Genomic DNA, 426 nt, shown 5'->3' on the forward strand with positions numbered 1-426 from the left:
TGAGTCGTATTACCTTGTGGGCACAGGCCATATTTTGTTTATTTATCCCTCGATGGCTCCTTGCGTTGCTGCCTTCTTGTGGCTACTGTGAATAATGCTGCTATGAGCATGGGGTGGCTTGCTTTTAAAATGCAACGAGAAGCATAAAACTGTTGGTATCTCTAAATGCTAACAGTTCTGATGGCACTGTTCTATAATTTTAGTTGCCTGTCATCACTTGGAAACCATTTGGGGTGGAACAGACTTCATCTCTGAGTGATGATATAGCCTGAAGAAACAAGTCATTGCTAAGCATCACAGAGAAATAGACTGTTTGGGCTCCACCGGGGAGAGGAGGAGGCAGCTAGAGGGCTTGGTTTGGTTCTGGAAAGGGGGTGGGGTGTCAGGGAGGGAGGGAGGCGGGCATAGAGAGCAGGGCCACAGTGA

The sequence above is a fragment of the Myotis davidii genome, unplaced genomic scaffold, assembly GCF_000327345.1.
Source record: "Myotis davidii unplaced genomic scaffold, ASM32734v1 scaffold875, whole genome shotgun sequence".
Classification (NCBI taxonomy): Eukaryota; Metazoa; Chordata; class Mammalia; order Chiroptera; family Vespertilionidae; genus Myotis; species Myotis davidii.